General features: G+C 46.9%; 1 protein-coding gene across 1 annotated transcript in view; it reads right to left on the reverse strand.

Annotated features, from left to right (window-relative positions):
* CSGALNACT1 (chondroitin sulfate N-acetylgalactosaminyltransferase 1) overlaps positions 1–3,923 on the reverse strand; it is a 252,115-nt gene extending 248,192 nt beyond the window's left edge. The window contains exon 1 of the mRNA XM_023760843.1: positions 3,821–3,923. The gene's annotated coding sequence lies outside the window, so the exon portion shown is untranslated. The remainder of the gene's footprint in view (positions 1–3,820) is intronic.
* Positions 3,924–6,287: the final 2,364 nt, after the last annotated feature.

Here is a 6,287-nt window from a genome sequence, read left to right on the forward strand (position 1 = left end):
AATACCACCTTACATTTTATGTTGGCTCCTTTTCTTCACCCTACAAATTCTCCCACTTTTGAAAAAAATAGGAAAAAATAAAAGAAAATGAACGCTGTCTGGCTAGGTATCACCACCCTCTTGTTATTGCCCTTTCTCTCTTCATACCTCAGCATTTTGAAAGCACTGTCCATACCTACTGTCTCCACCTCATCAACATCATCAAATTTTTCCTGGTAGCCCTGCAGTCAGATTCCATCCTTAGCCCTCCAACAAGACTGTCCTCGCCCAGCTCACCTGGGCCCAGTGCAGACCTGAAGAACACTGTTCAATTCAGCGTGTACCTAATGAATGGGCCAAGACAGATTCCAATGGGCCATGTAATTTAGGGATAGCAGTGCAGCCTCACCGGATCAAACAAGTGATTGAGTCTTTCATTTAGAAGAAGCCACAGTTCAATGTTCATCAGAGGCTCCTAATAGGGTTCAGCAGTTCTAAAACATGTGGTCAAATTCCTTGACACTTCTCTCATCAACAGGTAGCGTCTACAGTCGCCAGCCCTTCAACACTGGCCCGGCAATGAAGCACAGCAAAAATAATGCCATGAGACTCCAAGACTGTCGTGAAGACCACATCACAGCTTGCCACCTGGCTCCCTTGGGGTGAGCACTCTAGAGACCAGCTACCGTGGTATGAGAAAGCCCAGACACCTCATGGAGTGTCCTCCATGAAGAGGAACCAAGGCCCCAGTTGAGCTCCCAGCCAACTCAGCAGCCATGTGAGCGGCCTTCTGGGAAGAGGATTCTCTAGCTCCTCCTCCCCCTGCCCTCCCAGCCCCCGGCCCTCCCATCCTTCTGTTGAACCACCCCAGCTGATGTGCACAATGTGCAAGTCTCCCATGCCAAGCTCTGCCCAAATTTCCCATTTGTGAATTCAATAAATGACTGTTGTTTTGTGCCACTATGTTTGGGGAAGGTTTGCTATGCAGCAATAAACAACTGATAAACAAGACTACAGAAGACTCTGGCTTCGATGTAAAAATTCTAGAAGAAATATGGTGAGAATTTTCTTTGTATTAAACCCATTATATAAAATACAAAACTACATTTTAGAGTTAACTGGAAAACTACAGGTATAAATTTACCAGAATCCAAAAACTGTGTTTCAAAAATAAAAGTCACAAGCAGTTATTTTCTAACAGATTGCCTAATATCGATTGGGTAATTAATACATGAATACTCTTTGGAATCCATTTCTAAAGTACCAGAAAACTTAATTTTGCATTTTTTTTCTTTCCAGATGGCAGCATTGACTGCACTTATAGCCAAGTAAAGCTGTTTTTAAATCTTTATTATCCAGATTACCTATATCATTATAAATTCATCAATTTTTCTAATCTAACCCAGGTTCCAGGACATCGATTTCTCTACTTTGGGTCCTCGCTATTTCTGCAAAGGAAACATAATGGAAGCTACTGCAAGTGTGATCTATAGAACGATTCAATGGCAAGTAGCTCACATTTCTCCTCAGATTTTGGCTGCAGTTTACCAAACTGAAAAAACAGAAACCATCTATACAACAGCTTTTTCCTTGATAAGCAAAGCCCACATGTCATAAACTACATGAGATATTCAAATATGCTTGATCATAATGGAGCTGTTTAAAAATACATGGCTGGAGTTCACATTTGCAGCTTGCAGATGGAAAAATAAAGATACTCTGAATTAATAATTAATATGTGATTGAAACCCAGTAGGGAAGGAGTGATGTGTTATGCATACTATCTCGCCCTTTTTATCCTGCAAGCCCTGAGTCTCCCCATGGGCTGCTGTGTGCAATCAGTGATTTGGGAAATCAGGCGGAGTTTGTTGGTGAGGGGTCTGAGCATAGGGACGAGGAATTCATGGCCCTGTAAAGGTCACTGGGGAAGGCTGCAGTGTGTATCAACTTGGGAGACTGGTTTTATTTACAATATCCTTGGTTTATTGTGAAACAAAATGTCAGGCAACAGGCCACACACGCGGGGGTAGAAGAAGAGAGGTCTGAGCACGGTGGCAAATGCCCCTCCCTGCAGGTGCTGGGCCCCAGGTGTCCCACTAAAACCCCAGCACAGAGGCCAGCTGCTCATGCAGAGGGTCCCTCCCTCAGCGCACAAAGTGGGGCTGCCAGGTCTCACTGCCTCAGACAAGCCACCAGCCTTAGCCATCAGGGGCATTTGTACCAAAAAGTGAGAGTCCATTAACCAGTCCAAACAGGACCCAATTTTTTTTTTTAATGTAACCCACCGATTCACTTTCGGCACCGAATAAAACGTAAGAAAGAAATTCACTAGGGCTGTAAGAGCAAACGACAAAGTCCACAGGCGGCCAATGGCTTGGCCCACGGAGACAGCAGCCACTGGTCCTGCCAATGCAAAGCCCTGGAGGGTGGGGACACCAACCTCTGACCCAGGGACCTCCCACCACCACTTCTCAGCCGTGTGCCTGTCACTAGTTCTGTGAGCTCTCTGAGCCTCAGTTCCTCTGCTGGAGGGTGGAGACAACAACACCTGCCTTTGGGAAGAGCCAAGACACTGATGCAGAGGTTCCCAGAGGGTGTCCGGGGACCAGCAGCACCAGCACAAGCTGGAAACTAGTGAGAAATGCCAATGATCGGCCCCGCCTCAGACCTGCTGAATCAGAAACAGAGTGGGAGGCACACGTGGGAGAAGCTATCTGCATTTTAGAAGCCCCATAGGTGACTCTGAGTCACACCAAGGTTTGAGAACCACTGCATGGCTATTCTTAAAGCACAGAGTCTGGTATATGTTAGTGGTTCCAGGAATGATCGTTATCTTAGATGTAAATAGCTGAACTCAGCTTACCTCCCCCCTTCTCCGCAAGGCAGATAATTATTCAATGTCTGTCATGATGACAATGGAGATGGTCATGAGGATGATAGGGATGATTAAAATGGCAATTTTTCTACAGAGAGTGACTGTATGGGAGGGGGACAGAGACCAGAAGATGCTCTAATTCATGGCTGAGAATTTATATGGCTAAGTCAGAAAAGTGTTGCTTCTGTAGCCACCCAGGACATAAAGGCATGAAAGGACCCTTTCTATACAGAACTTTTCTTTATTTTAGTGCTCACGGTCATGGAATTCTTCATCATTCACCCAGAGTTTCAACCACTGCACGGGTGGGGAACCTTTTTTTTGCCAAAGACCATTTGGATGTTTATAATATCATTCTCGGGCCATTCAAACTTATTTAAAAATTAGCCTGCTATATTTGGTCAAACATTTGATTAACTCACCCCTAATGTGTTGGCACGGCCAGACCAAATGATTTTGTGCGCCTTATATGGCCCGAGGGCCGGACATTCCCCACCCCTGACTTACAGGGACGCTTCTGGGAGTCCCGGTCAAAGGCCAGCTGCTGAGCCTTCACAGGAGTAGGAATCTAACAAAGAATCTAAACTGCTCCCCAAATGTGGCCGAGTTTCCAGTGGGCCAGAGAACAATCACCTGACACAAGAAGGGCTCTCGGGCACAAGCTCTGGAAAATCAGCTTAGTCCAATGTTCCAGGCTCTTTAACCCTCCGTGCAAGTCTTGCTCTGCTGCTCCAGTAGGATCCATTAGGCTTTGGCTTCCTGTCAGAATGCCTGCCCTTTAGTCTCCCTCCAACCCCTGCCCCAGACCCTTGCCTGTGTGCCGGTGGTTTGCCTACTTGTAATTTGATCCATTCCCTGGCCCCACCCTCCCCCTGCAAACTACCTTTCCAGATTTTCTTGCCAGCTGGCTCCAGCTAGGTTTAGGCGGAAGACTGAAGGCGAGAAGGGAGAAAGAAGCCAGAGTACCTCTTCCCTTTGCTCTCTCTGCGTTGGATGGCATCTCCAGCAGTGGCTTTGTCTCCAACATGGCTCCATTCCCCCAGACAGGCCTTCCCTCCATGGTCCCAGCTGCTTCTGGGAGCTTCCATGTAGGTCCAGTTCTTGGCCTCTAGTAGCAACACCCCCCTCCCTTCTCTTTTTTCCACCAGCCTCAGAGGTGTTAGTGGTTTCCTGCTATTGCTAATCTCTGGGTGACCTCATCATCCCATTTGGCTTTCAGATCTTCCAAAGACTTTTGTAACTACCTCTTCGCATGAAAGGGTTTCTATTGACTGTGTGGGCCATGACTAATGCAGCCCCTCTCACATCTTCAGCCTTCATCATGCCTTACCTGATGCTTGCCCAAATGACTCAGTTCCATATCCAGCACTTTCCTTGGGGCTATCTTCTTCTATCTTCTAGGTCTTCAGTGCTTACCTGTTTGTGATCACCAGTTTTGATACGAGCCCATGCAACTGTGCCCTGAGGCCAGCCCAGCCCTGATCACCCAGTCTTGGTACCCATCTAACTCCAGCTCTATTGAGGACTGGCCAGTCTCTATTGGCAGCTGCCACCTGTCCCTCCTTGAATTCAGCAACTAAGTTAACAAGCACATTGAGGTTCTCAATAAATATTTTACACTGTAAACTTTTTCCAGGAGCAACCACACACCATGATGAGTAAGTGAATCAGGCAAAAGTAAATTTGTGATTTGTAGTTTTTTGCTGTTGTTTGTTCATCCTCAACCTAGGATATGTTTCCAGTGATTTTTAGACAGTGGAAAGGAGGGAGAGAGACAGAGAGAGAGAAACATCGATGTGAGAGAGAGACACATCAACTGGTTGCCTCTCTCATGGGCTCCTACCCGAGCCAGAGATCAAGCCTGCAGCTGAGGTATGTGCCCTTGACTGGGATCAAACCCGAGACCCTTCAGTCTATAAGCTAAATCTCTATCCACCAAGCCAAATCAGCTAGGGCTAATTGTGTGATTTGATATATCTAACTGGCCCCAAATTCACCTGACACTCTCACAACATTCCACTTCCTTTTGGCTAGAAAGATACAACAAATGAACAAACAAGAGTCAGAACACAGTGTTCCAGAAAAATGATGATGCTCTTGGCAACTACCCACATAAGTGCAGTAAATACAGTATTAATGACTATTCTTGTTTGATGCTTCTTGTTTTGCAAAGAGAGCTGCCCCATTCCACGTCTTGCATTCCAAAAGAAATCACTGAATTATCTTTAATGACCAACCATAGAAAGTTGAACTCCCTTAATTTTTCAAAAGGTTAAAAAACCAAAATAGAGATAAGTGCCTGTAACAAAGATGTGGTGCTGATGACTTGGGATGGGAGCCAGGACTGGCAAACACAGTGACTTTCCTGGGCAGACAAGCACTATATTTATACACTAGAGGCCTGGTGCATGAAATTTGTTCATGGAGGGGTGGGGGGTGTCCCTCAACCCAGCCTGCACGGTCTCCAATCTGGGACCCCTCGGGGGCAGTCGAACATCCCTCTCACAATCTGGGACCACTGGTTCCTAACCATTTCTGCCTGCCAGCCTGATCACCCCCTAACCACTCCCCTGCTGGCCTAATTGATGCCTAACCGCTCCCCTGCTGGCCTGATGGCCCCCAACTGCCCTCCCCTGCCGGCCTAATTGCCCACAACTGCCCTCTCTTGCCATGACCCGCCTCCTCCACGTGAGGTGGTGGAGACGCTGGGACCGGCCTCCTCTGTGCCGCGCAGAGCCGCGGGACCCCCAGGCCTCACCATGCAGAGCGGCCACCGGGCCCTGCCTCCGCTGTGCGCACGGCCATGTTGTGGCGGCCATCTTGTGATGATGTTGCGCGAGGGTGTGATGCCACCTAGGCTTTTATTACATAGGATGTTGCATACTGAACCACAGCTTTTGGAAACAGTGTCCATGAGACTTATTAAAATGCACAAAGGGCCCAGCCAGCATGGCTCAGTGGTTGAGCATCAACCTGTGAAGCTGGAGGTCACGGTTTGATTCTCGGTCAGGGCACATGTCTGGGTCCTGGGCTCGATCCCCAGTAGGGGGTGTGCAGAAGGCAGCCAATCCATGATTCTCTCTCATCATGGATGTTTCTATCTCTCTATCTTCCTCTCCCTTCCTCTCTGAAAAAAAAAGAATTAAAAAATAATAACAAAATAAAATGCAAAAGAGGATGAGTTTCCTTAAATGTTAAATAAACTGCTAGAAGTGATCACTACCTTAATTCACACTTCTGAGCCTTTCTGCAGTTACTCAGCTACTCCCAGTTTGCTCTAAAGCAAATGCAGGCAACAGTCTTTTTAAAAGCACATTAATAAAAAAGAATAAAGAAAAGAAACAGGCACAGATTTTCAGGTTAGATTCTAAAATGATCCATTGCACAAACCCACAACATCCCCAAGAGTCTGTGCCATGATGTCTGTGCAGCA

This window comes from Myotis lucifugus, unplaced genomic scaffold (genome assembly GCF_000147115.1).
Source record: "Myotis lucifugus unplaced genomic scaffold, Myoluc2.0 scaffold_194, whole genome shotgun sequence".
Lineage (NCBI taxonomy): Eukaryota > Metazoa > Chordata > Mammalia > Chiroptera > Vespertilionidae > Myotis > Myotis lucifugus.